Source organism: Pholcus phalangioides, unplaced genomic scaffold (assembly GCF_987345545.1).
Source record: "Pholcus phalangioides strain wild (caught in Gottingen) unplaced genomic scaffold, Ppha-v1.0 ptg000011l_1, whole genome shotgun sequence".
Taxonomy (NCBI): Eukaryota; Metazoa; Arthropoda; class Arachnida; order Araneae; family Pholcidae; genus Pholcus; species Pholcus phalangioides.
In genome coordinates this window covers 47,937,293-47,949,739 of record NW_028301604.1, presented here as the reverse complement: position 1 = coordinate 47,949,739, position 12,447 = coordinate 47,937,293, and the positions used below count along the sequence as shown (strand labels likewise).

Sequence of the window (12,447 nt, the reverse complement as noted above, 5' to 3'; positions counted from 1 at the left end):
ACCTCAACAATGAATATAAAACCATTTTCATGAAATGGGGAAAAAATTCCATTGAAATATCGCTGAAAACAATAGAGGCTATGCAAAATTCATATTTATATATAGTGTTGTTGTATGTGATTTGTGTTGTGAATTCCTGTGTTGTGATGTTGTGCATCAGAAATAAATTTACATCTAGTGAACGAGAAGAACCTGATTTTCAAAAGATTTTTCTTCCAAGCATTATAATGAGTTAATCACTTGCATGTCTATGGAATGAGATTTGTTGCTGATGATTGTCGAAAACTCTCATCTACTCAAACTTTTGCTCACTTTGGACATATTAATGCTTATTTTCTCAAAATTTTTTTTATGTTTTTTGTATCACACTTACTTCAAATTTTATTCATGCTAATGCCACTACTTATACATTAAAAAAAAACCAACATTGGGATTTTTTTTTACCACAGTCTTTTTGTCAGTTGCTAATTTGTCTTAAATATTACTCACAGAACACATTAAATGTATCATACAGACTGCAAAATAAATTCAAGTGAATTTTTGCCTCATCAGTTCCCCAATTTGTTGCTTTTCTTAACTTGCTGTGTCTCGAGCATTTGAAACGGCAGGAATCTCAAAGCATTAAAATGGCAAATTAAACTATGAAAACATGATGAGACAATGTTAAAAACTGATTATATTATTGAACATTGAGGCTATTGCCATGAATCTGTATGGTAATTTGATTTGAGAAAAAAATAATTCCATCAAAATTCATAATTCACAATCTTTAAACGCGTTTTTCTCAAAACATCAACTTTTGTCGCTGTGTGTATGATATCTCATGAACCATGTTTCCTGCTTCCATGAAATTCGTCTGGTATGTGTGCCTAGGCGCATAAAATGAACTAAAATGGTAGACAAAATTTAAATTTTGAAAAGTTTCATAAAATTTAAAATTTTAAAGTTTCTGAATTTTAAAAAATACTCTCACTTTACATATCTTAAATATTCTAGTTCATTGCATTAAACAAACATTTTAGGACACAAAACAATTTTTTTATGCGGAAATTCAAATCTGAACAAATGAAAATGCGCACAGTGGTGGTATGTATGATCATTTCTAAAAAAAATTTCCAACTTTTGCATGTAAACAAAAAAGTATTTTGCAAATTTGATGATTGCACATCAAATTACACATACTTTAAATGTCCCTCAAAAATTTGAACAAGTTGGGTGGATTAGGAATTTTTAATGAGTTTTTAAATGTATGCTACATTTTTCCGCATTTCTCGACTTTCAAGCTCTTGGAGTAGAAATCGTAAGTAGATCTCTACGATGGGCTGTTGATGAGATAAAGGTCGCATTAACTCTTACAGGATACCCTGTATATAGGCTAGTAGAAATAAACGGCGCTCTTCCCGGGTTTTCTTCAATTACTGGGAGGATTGGAAAAGTTACAAACCGTTATAAAGGCATAAACTGTTATAACAACGGAATTAAAGGTGTGATAAACCATTGTGTAAAGGCATATATACACGTCTGAAACGCATTGTTGGGAACCACGGTAACCAAAATAAACGTTCCGAAAGTGATTGTTGAGGCCCCAAAACCATTGTTGCCCGACAGTTTTTCGCCCATTTGGGGCATTTGCTCAGCTCTGACGAACTTTTAAAGTAGCCTACGGTTCAATCCCGGTTCTATTTGGTATATATGCAAAATCTGGCGACGATCGGTCTAAAACTGTAGATGTGTATAAAGAACAGACAGACATACTTTCACATTTATATATAAGTTGAAAATGTTTTTTTTTCTTTTTTTCACTGCACGCACAAAAGGCACTCATGATTTTCCATTTTCAGAGTAACTGCTACAATCCAAACTTGGAAAGACGCCAGAAAATAAATCACAAATGTCTTTGCGTTCAAATTTGTTGCGACAGGTTTTGAAAAGTAATACTTACATATTGTAATAATTTCAAAGCAATCGTATGTGCTATCTCATAGATCATCTTACTCGACCCTCGTATGTGTCTGTTTGCACTCGCGTGAGTGGGTGTTCAAAATCACTAAATTCACTGTTGTGAATATATTCACCCATTTATTATTTCTGATACGTTCGATATTGTCTTTATCATGAATATAATCATAACTGTATGTGTTTTCAGAAGTTGGCATGTACAACATGAATTTGTTCTTATAAAATTCATTCAAATTTTTCGTAACGTAAAAAAGCATGAGGTTGAAAAAGTGGAAATTGAACATTGATTCACGGTTAACAGCATTTTCTAATTTCTTTCAAACAGCAAATCGAATGGAATTTCATGGTTGAGGTATATTAAATTTTTTTCTATCGTCCATTCATGATTAACTTTGAAGTGAAGGGAAAGCTACGTGGGAGCCGCATCACTCGTTTCTATGGCAACGAAAGACTCTTAATGGTCTTTATAAGTGTATCGATGTGCGGCCTTCGTAAGGCATGTCCGATTCTCACCAAGCTCATTGCTAAAACGTTGTAACGTAATGCATGTAAAAAATTTCATACTAACTTTAGTAATAAGTATGATGATGAGGAAAAAAATAACGGACGATTTAAATGAAAAAATAAATTTAATCATTTTAATCAAATTTATTTCTGCACACGAGGACTAATTAGACCGGGACCTATAATTTATTGCCGATTCCGAACGGTAGCCTTTTTCATACTCACCGGGAAACAAACGAACCAGACATTAAATTAAAAGCGATGAAAAATAGAAAACAAAATGATTTATCTTATATTTATAGCATATTTTTCAACACCATCTCCCTTCTCTAGGCTGAATCGTGCGTAGTTGTTTCAAATGGTAAATACAATCCATGTCTACTACTAATGTCTCTAGAGGCTACTAATGTCTCCAATTCAGTGCCTCACACCACAGCGCGTGAGATAAGGAAGGCAGGGTCGTGTCTCCAGTGGTGTAGATGGTAGCATGCTTGCCCGGTATGCAAGAGGGCCTGGGTTCGAGTCCCGGCAGAGACTTTTTTCTGATGACTTTCCTTTCCGGGTTCACCTCAGCATAATATCCAGAAAATAAAATGTTTTCTTGAAATCCATGTCTACTCTATCGGCTCTAAGGGCCATTCGATCAAAGCCTGAAACTGTTTGGACTTCATTATAGTAATTCTCTAAGAACACTAAACTGAAGAATTTCTAGTCGATGTTTGAAATAGGAGGTTTCATACCACAGTGTACTGCAAGCCATAACATTTGCTACCATCATAAGGAAAAATATTTACAACCGAAACAAAAAAACCCTGATGGTTTTTTTATATTTCTGATAAATTTTTGTTTATAATTAACAGTTTGAGAGATATCTCAAGTGATAGAGAAAGAGAGAAAAATCATCAAATAAACAACCACACATAGAGAGCAGCACACACTCATCCCTCCCTCTCTCTCCTAGAATCTTCCAACCCTGAAATTTGTTCCTCTGCATGCGGCGACTGTTGACACATACACAATGGCTACTGAACAGCTATATCGTTAGAAACAGCCGGCTGTACTCGGTATTCCCGGAAGCAGAGGCATTGAAAGTGTTTTAGTTCTTTGGTGCTTGGTTTGAGTTTTGTGTAATCTCTGTTCGTTCTAACTTGGGTCCTGATGTACACTGGTGAAATAAATTAAGAGAATTTGCATATTTTATCGAATTTCATGAAAAGAATTGAACTGAATGTAAAACCACTGCTTCTAGACAAAAATGCAAATCTTGTACGTAAAATACGTAAGCGTACACGTGTATGTAGGCGGAGCCAGTAGAGAAACAGGCTTTATAAGCGCGCGTAAGTTAAGACGCGTTTCGTTCGCTAGCACACTTCGGCGAATTTCTTGGTGTTATTTTGCAGCAATCGGTTAATTTCAAATTGTAACAATAAAAATGAGTAACCACCAACGTTTAGATGATGGAATGAGGTGGCGAATCGTGGGGAGGCTAGAAGCAGGCCAATCTCAAGTCCAGATTTGTAGAGTTGAATTTAACGCCCAGCGTCGTGTGTAACTTATGGAAACAGTTCCAGGATACCGGATCCATCGAGAGAAAGCCTGGGCAAGGTCGTCCAAGAGCCACGACGGCCAGAGAAGATCGCCATTTGTCGATCATAGCGAGGCGTAACAGGAGTGCTACAGCTTCTCAGCTCTCTCGTCACTTGTATGCAGCCACAGGAACCCGTGCAGTTGGCCCTGAGTTCATTTTAATGGGTGATAACGCGAGGCCACATAGAGCTCTTCTGGTCGACGATTTTCTAGAGAGTGAGGATATTCGCCGGATGGATTGGCCAGCCAGATCTCCAGACCTTAAGCCTATAGAGCATGTCTGGGACGCTCTGGGGAGGGCAATTGCAACTCGCAACCTCCCTCCGGGAACCATCCAGGGAAAGAAAACAGCGAGGAAAGGATGGTAAAATTAGTGGTGTACAACCTCCAAGGGGAACACAACCAAATTGTTCTTCCCAAATGTGCAACAGACTCAAACGGAAGTTCAATCATTCATACAAAGTTACCCAAATTCTCTCAGGACATGCCAGAATCAACGAATATCTTTTCAAGAATGAAAACAGCGTTGCTGAACGAGTGGGACCAATTGCCACAGGAAATGATAAACTGCCTTATTTCAAGTATGAAATCACGCTGCGAGACCTGTATATCTGTCAGAGGGGACCATGCCCCCTATTAACCCATTTTTTTGTTTATTCTGCAACCGCTGTTTCATACCTTCCGACTCCAACGAGTGTTACGCACGGTCATGGGTGTGTATTACAATTATTGAATGATTATTTGTTTTGTATTGTATCAGTGTATGTACATATCAAATTTCATAAAAATCGGTACAGTAGTTCTAGAGATAATCGACCAAGTCTGCAAATTCTCTTATTTTCTTACACCAGTGTAGTAAACTTTTACGGTAAAAAAATGACAAGAATTGTCGCAGGCAATGTCCGGGCTGGAGCCCTGTCATCCCAACTCTTGAGGAGTGTGCCATGATAACGACAGAATACCTTATCGAATTTTTGTTTTGGGAGATATATACCTATATCTATTTTAATTAGTGTTATCAACAGTTTTTATTTCAACAAAATTTGGAGAACAGTGAAAAAAATTTCAAAAATGAACTTTCTTCATAACGAATTTACAATCTCACGTTTGAGGAAAAAACGCACGTGTTCGGAACACGTAATGAAGGGGCGGGTAAAAATTACAACCAATAAAGATAAAGGATGCGGAGTGATATCAAAAATCGGTACAGCGGTTTATTTACATCAGGACCCAAGTTAGAGCGTACAGAGTATAGGAGAGTAGAATACGATTACAATAACAGATTTTTAATAATTCTTTCAATTGGGGGGGGGGCAGCTCTAATCTGTGCAACGAAGTGCAGTAGGTGTAATAATCCACGGCACCGTGGCTTCGTCGCCACTACCCGGAAGCACCTATCACTCCACCTAAGTTCAATGTGCAGAGTGCCCTGTAAGTGTTAGCACACCTTTATCTCGTCAACCGCCCCTCATAGCGGTATGATTCCAATTTAAAAAATGCTTAATAGGTTCAAAAATTACCTTGTACCAGTTTTGAGAGTGAAAATACAGTGTGTCACAAAATAAAAAACGCCGTTCTTTCCCAAATCTCATCCGTTTTCTGAATTCGAATATCTCTGTGAATATGGCACTTAGAAACATGGAATTTCTTTTGTTGGCATCAGGACAGACAGGGCAAGAACTTTCTAACTGGAAGTTAGAGCGCAGGGGAACCGTATAAAAATTTAGACTTTTTATTTTTATTTTGTGACACTGTATTTTCATTCTCAAAACTGGTACAGGGTAATTTTTTAACGCCTGTTAAGCCTTTTTTTATATTATAATCATACCTCTACGACGGACGGTTGATGAGATAAAGGCCGAGCTAGTACTTACAGGACACCCTATATAGATACTTTCATTACATGTAGCCATAATATAAAAGGACAAACTTTCAAATGTCTCCTATTATATATGATAAAACGTTTAAAAACATGCTTAAAAAATGGTTCAAACAAAATAATATTTTATTTGTATAAAACATTGGTGAATAAACACGCTGAGCATAGGCCCTTGGACTTGGAAGTTTGGGGGGGGGGCACGATGATAATGATGTCAATTCATATATACATATATGCATTAGATCAGTAGACTCCACCTTTGATGCTGGGGGGGGGGGGGGCATGACGCTGTTAACTTGCAATTCCAATGTATGCAGTTTGACTGAAAAAAATTTCCCAATTTCACTCTGTAATTTTGTAACATGTTTGGGGTCATTCAAGTATTACGTCAGCATCGAGGGGGCGGGTTTCGGATTTGCTGACTTTTGATGACAAGGGGGGAGGGGGTTTGAAGGTTGCTTACGTCATCAACCACCCCTTTCTGAAGATATGAAATATTCTAAGCTGATGACAAAATTTTGCTGACAGGGGGGGGGAAGGGGGGGTCAGTGTTTTGCTGACAAGGGGGGGGGGTCAAAAATGGCTGAAAATCTGCTTACGTAATACTTGAATGGCCCCTTTTGGAATACATAATTTTAGACTTGAGGCTGGTTATCTACTGGAAGCTAACGACCGGAAACAAGTCGTGTGTATTTATAAGACTACTCACTTTACCCGTCAACAAATAAACGAGAAATTAAAAAAAATATGACAAAATACAGATCAACACGTCATGATTTTGGCGATGTAACTTTAGAGGATAAAGAGCCAAATGTGGGCGCAGTTGCCATAGATTATTCATGATGGTAACCAATATTTCTTTTTCGTATTTATTGGTGTTAGATTCAATCTCTTGATATAGTTTTCTTTATTTTTTTTCAAAATCACAAATAACACCAATATTTCTGTATATATGCTTCTCAACAACCTCCGATATGTGAGAACTACATTCTGCGGAGTGAGAATACATTCTCTACCCTTGCCTTAAATGCATAGTTAAACCACGAACGGTCTATATATATATATATATATATATGTCTCTTTCTTAATTTTTCCCCCTTTTACTTTCTCTTTTCTTCAGTCACCTTGTTGGAAAACTTGCCTTCTCGGCTTCAGAATTTGAAATCGCAATCTAAGGAACGAAGATATCAAGAGTTTCAATGTAAAGAATATGTTTCACTTGCCTTGAAATTGAGATGAACTGAAAGCTGCAGGAGTGATGTAGCGGTGATCAACGACAGAGTTGGAGGCATTGGTGGCGTGTAGCACGGGTTGCAATAGGGTCAAGCACGAAACAGAAGAGGAGGATGAGGAATAAGGAATCTCAGATCTCGTTGATAGCTCATGATTGTCATTTGCCGAACAATTGCCATTTGTAGATGAATGGCAACACACTTCACTACTCTCTAAAGGGTAGAACATGCTTGGAATTGGTGACACAACGACACGAAACACAGAGCATGCAACAAATTACAGAAGAAATCAATGTCATTTTTTTTTCACTAAAGCATATGCTAATAAAACTGTTAGTTGACTTGTGAAGTTATCGCCTATGTTGCTTGGCAATTACTAAGGAACAGCAGATTTAGAAAAACAATTTACAGTGGACAGGACTTGAGGGAATGAAAGGTGCTTGAATCATAGCATAGGACCACTATTATGTTTGAATGGTACAAATTGCGTACGAAGTAAAAGTGCGAAGAGAGAGTCCCCACATGTATAAAGCAGTGGTTCCCAAACTAAAACCCGCTGGAAATTTCTTTGCACTCACAGCATCTCACAGATTATATAGGACAGGGGTGGCCAACAGCTGGCCCACGAAGTGATTTTGTGCGGCCCACGACAAAATAAAAAAAAAACTATTATATTTTTGATATTAGATTTGATATTATCATATTTACAAATTGTGGTTAATGTAGAGGTCAGTGATGGGGTAATCTCGATGAGAAAAATTTCCCTCAAAAATTTTCCTTTTAAAAGTTTATCATAAAAATTCAAAACTTATGTGCTGCCGTCTTTTGGTAAAAATATGAGGTCAAGTATTTTTTAGCAGGAAAACTTAGAAAAGCAGGGGGCCCTAGCATCTCCCCGTGTTTATAAAAGGATAATCCGAGAGAAACTGTGACGTCTAGTGCCCGCGATTACTATGTGTCCTTCTAAGAGCGCATGCACATTAGAGACAAATAGATGTTCGAGAATTGATATATTTAAATAGAACCAGCTAGCAGCAACTGTTGAGTAGTTGGTATAACGCCGGTTCACTCTCTCGAAGGCAACCGAAAGGTTCATGGTTCGAATCCCGCCCGTATATACGGCTATTTCCCCCCCCCCCTTTACCTCATATCTTCGGAAGATTCTTTGAACTTTTCTCCGTACACACGGAGGGAAAACGATGCTTATTCAGGGAGTGGAGGGAGAGAACCACTGAAATTCAGATTATGGTATTTTACACTCACGACAGCGTTGCGTTTGTGAAAAAATAATTTTTTTCTTTTATTTTTGAAAAATAATTACAACACAATCAAAAAACCTCAAATACTTTCACTTCACAATAGCAAAAGTAATAAAACGTGTGTGGGGTGGCTGGCCATCCCCGCTCAAAGTGCATCGTTACCCCAACACACCTCCGAGGATGTCGGAACGTTTAATAAAAGCTTTGAGTGCAAGTGAAAAAGAAAAAAAAGATAACATTCAAAAAAATTCAAGATGCAAGAAAGAGACGGGAAAAAAAATAGCGTTACGGGCGGGATTCGAATCATGAACCCTTTTGACTATGAACCGTTGACTACGAACTGGCATCATACCAACTGCTCAACAGTTGCTGCTAGCTGGTTCTATTTAAATATATTCATTCTCGAACATCTATTTGCCCACAATGCTCATGCGCTCTCAGAATGGACACATATAGTAATCTCGAGCGCTAGACGTCAGTTTGTCTCGGGTTATCTTTTTATAAGCATGGAGAGGAGGATGGTAGGGCCAGCGCACGAAATTCAGAATAACAAATTCCAAAATATCAAATTATATTTTTGTTTGAAATGCTTGTTACAAAATGTTTTAAATTTGTTTCTTATTAAATGCTTTATGAAGTAATGCTCTCACCAGGGTGGAGTATGTTAACATTCATAATTTGCTGAAAGATAAGAAAGATGAGAACTTCTTAACAACAATTCATTAATAATTAGTATATATAGTTAAATAAAAGTTCAGTTAAAATTAGTTAAATCCGGTCAAAATGTTTTAGGCCCACGTTGCCACCTCAAGCAATCATACTGGGTGCGGCTTATATGTCGGAGTTCGTTACCCTTGTGCATGCGGCTTATATACCGGAGTTATGTCTCTGGTGTGGCTCGCGACACTGAGTCTGACCATTATGTTGGTTCTTCAACAGAGAGAAATTGGCCAACCCGATATAGAAAATAACGCTAGGTAGATAAAAATAAATATTGAGGAAAAATTTTTGAAAATTTGGCAATCAAAAATACTTACGTAATCAGGCGCAACTCAGCTACCAGATTAACGTGCTCCTCACAGAGACCAACAGTGCACTGGAGAAGAAAGAACGATACCCTTATATGAGTGGTGGGGGAGTCATGAAGATACTAGGGGCCACACCTTTCTCCGTCAACTCCGCTCTTTGGCACAAAAAGAAATGGGTGCTTCATCTCACAGATTAGATGCGTCCGACGGAGGGTTAATAGTGAGTTTCAGAATATTCTGTGAGGAGCAGTTGTCTTTCAGGTATTTATATCATAGGCGGAGATAGACTTGGATGTCTAGGGGGGCACGATGATGATGTCAATTCATATATGCATATATACATTAGATCAGTCGACTCCGCCTTTGACGCTGGGGGGGGGGCACATTGCCCCCCACGCGCCCCGTATCTCCGCCCATGCAAATACGTCCCAAGTCGTATATACCTAAATGGATGTATGTTATCTGCCAATAGCTGTAAGCACCATGATGCACTGAGAATGACACCAACCACTATCGTTGCATCATGGGTCCCAAACATCGCCTTGATAAATTATTCCCAAGACATTACTGAGCCACAGTGATCTTGTACAGTCCTAACGAGACACGAAAAGAAATAGCCTCATTGGGCTACCGCCAGATTCTCAGTTTTCGGTCAGCGTAGTATAGTGTTATATATATAACACTTATATTCTGAAAAAATATATAGGCTGTGTCATACGTACAATGTCCTCACATTGCAATTCATTTTTAATTCTCTGGTGCTATCATTTGCACCAGTATTACACAAAATATGCCTAACTCACGGGTATATAGACGCATCACTTTTTGAAATCAACCAAGTTGGTAGAAATTACCCAGAGGAATGCTTACGAGGTGCATGCACAGTTAAATAATAGTAGTGTTCATATACGGAAAAATAAAGACACTCGTTACTCGACGGCAGAGGGTTTCAACCTTTTTTTAGCACTGCCTGTAAAAGAAGAGCACCCTTACACCAAGTTTTACATGCGAATGCACGAAATCAGGATGATTTCAATCCTTGAATGCACAATTTGTACAAGGTGTTTAATTGGAACGTTGATCAAAAGCTCGCGAGAGAATTAAATCGGACAAGAGCATCGAGCACTCTAGGTGCTTCAGAGAGTGTGGTGCTCACGACCAACGGGTTAAAGATGCCTGCTCTACGGGAAAGACGAAGAAGGCTCAAAGAATTTTGTTGCTCAAAGAATAACCTTTTTCTGCTGTGAATGGCCTTGGTGTGTAGGTATACAGTGGCTTCTGTTCTTATGCATGATTTTTTCCCTGCCAACAAAATTACATCCAGACCATATAGTTTCTTGTACATATCGTTGTTAGTAATGCGTTTCCTGCATAGGCAGAGATAGACTTGAAAATCTGGGGGGGGGGGGTGCCGCATGATGATGCCAATTCATATATACGCAAATATTATATCAGTGGGATTTACCTTCGACGCTGGGGCCCCCTCATGACCCCCCCCCCCCTGTATCTCCACCCATGGTTTACTGTTCTCAAAATATCATTATTATATAACCAGAATCACTCTTAACAGTGAACTCATCATTTTTGTCACACCACGGTCATTTTCTGCACACGAGGGCTAATTAAACCGGACCTACAATTTATTGTCGATTCCGAACGGCAGGCTTGTTTTTTATACTCATCGAGAGGTTGGTGCGCTAACGCTTCGATGGGGGACTCCCTGAGGTATCAATCTTTTTCTGTGGTCACGTCGCCGTTTCTGCTGTACCCCTGCGTCAGGTAAGTTTTCTGACAACGACGAACCGGATAATGAACTCGCGACACCTCTAAACATCCTTTGGTAATTTAGGCGAGTATCTTATCGACCTGGGCTACACCGCCTCTCTTAACCGCCCTTCTTAACGGTGAACTGGGACTCATCTGTGAATGTCGTCGATCACTTTTATAGAAGCCGTAGCGACTTCTAAAGGCCGCTACACACTAATCTGACGTCACGTGAGAGTAGTGTGTTACGGCCTTTACTCTTCAACGATCTGACTTAACGATAGTATAATGACAGCGTAATAAACTGAAGAGCCAAAAAAACTGGTACAGGCATGTGTATGCAAATAAAGAGATATGGAACCAATCAGAGAACGGCGATGCGGTCGACAACGCCTATATAATACAACAAGTGTCTGGCATAGTTGTCAGATCGGTTACTGCTGCTACGTACAATGGCAGGTTATCGAGATTTAAGTGAGTTTGAACGTGGTGTTATAGTCGGCGTACGAGAGATGGGATATAGTATCTCCGAGGTAGCGATGAAATTTGGATTTTCACGTAGGACCATTTCACGAGTGTACCGTGAATATCGGGAATCCGGTAAAAAATTAAATCTACGACATCGCTGTGGCCGGAAAAAGATCATGCAAGAACGGGACGACTGACGAGAATCATTAAACGTGACAGACGTGCAACCCTTCCGCAAATTGCTGCAGATTTCAATGCTGGGCCATCAACAAGTGTCAGCGTGAGAACCATTCAACGAAACATCATCGATATGGGCATTCGGAGCCGAAGGCCCACTCGTGTACCCTTGATGACTGCACGACACAAAGCTTTACGCCTCGCCTGGGATCGACAACACCGACATTGGACTGTTGAGGACTGGAAACACGTTGCCTGGTCTGACGAGTCTCGGTTCCAATTGCTTCGAGCTGATGGACGCGTACGGGTATGGAGACAACCTCATGAATCCATGGACCCTACATGTCAACAGGGGACTGTTCAAGCTGGTGGAGGCTCTGTGATGGTATGGGGCGTGTGCAGTTAGCGTGATATGGGACCTCTGATACGACTCTGACAGGTGACAGGTACGTAGGCATCCTGTCTGATCACCTGCACCCATTTATGTCCATTGTGCATTCCATTCCGACGGACTTGCACAATTTCAGCAGGACAATGCGACACCCCACACGTCCAGAATTGCTACAAAGTGGCTCCACGAACACTCTTCT

At 39.4% G+C, this 12,447-nt stretch overlaps 1 protein-coding gene across 1 annotated transcript in view; it reads right to left on the bottom strand.

The window, feature by feature from the left end:
• LOC149080503 (uncharacterized) overlaps positions 1-12,447 on the bottom strand; it is a 466,415-nt gene that overhangs the window by 52,336 nt on the left and 401,632 nt on the right. The window lies entirely within an intron of this gene.